Below are 553 nucleotides of genomic sequence, written 5' to 3' on the forward strand. Positions count from 1 at the left end.
CGCCTGGACAGGGACTTGAACCCTGGACCCTCAGATTAAAAGTCTGATGCTCTACCGACTGAGCTACCCAGGCCCTACTGTGATGACCTTCTTCATTCTTTAAATAACGTAGTCCCATCAGTAATTGGCTTGCCAAGAAAAGCTGCAGGAAATCCATGGTTTCAGAAACTACCAGGGTTGGAGCTCAATCACCTAAGCCATTTAATCACCAAGCAGATAATTTAACCTCCACACTGTACTTTCATTAAACAGCCTATTCATGTACACAATTGCAGGGAGAATGAAGATTATTCCTATATTGCCAAAGGGAGTTCGTTGCTCTGGGCAGAGGGGTCCTGGGAGACCGAATTTGCGGGCTCCCTCGCCATCTTGGAGGGAGGAACCAGGAGGTGGAGACGGTTTTAAGGAACGATTGGCCTAACTGAGGAGAATCCTCGAGAGGATTAAAAAGTGTGGAAAGAAGATGAAGGTTCTCTGTTGCTCCATTTGGTATTTTTCCCACACTTTCAGAAGTGGAATGTCTAGGTTCTTCAGAGGTAGGAGGAAATAAAAA

General features: G+C 45.8%; 1 non-coding gene across 1 annotated transcript; it reads right to left on the reverse strand.

Annotated features, from left to right (window-relative positions):
- Nucleotides 1–73, reverse strand: TRNAK-UUU (transfer RNA lysine (anticodon UUU)). The gene has a single exon. It is a non-coding gene; the product is annotated as a tRNA-Lys (tRNA).
- Nucleotides 74–553: the final 480 nt, after the last annotated feature.

This window comes from Macaca nemestrina, chromosome 5 (assembly GCF_043159975.1).
Source record: "Macaca nemestrina isolate mMacNem1 chromosome 5, mMacNem.hap1, whole genome shotgun sequence".
Taxonomy (NCBI): Eukaryota; Metazoa; Chordata; class Mammalia; order Primates; family Cercopithecidae; genus Macaca; species Macaca nemestrina.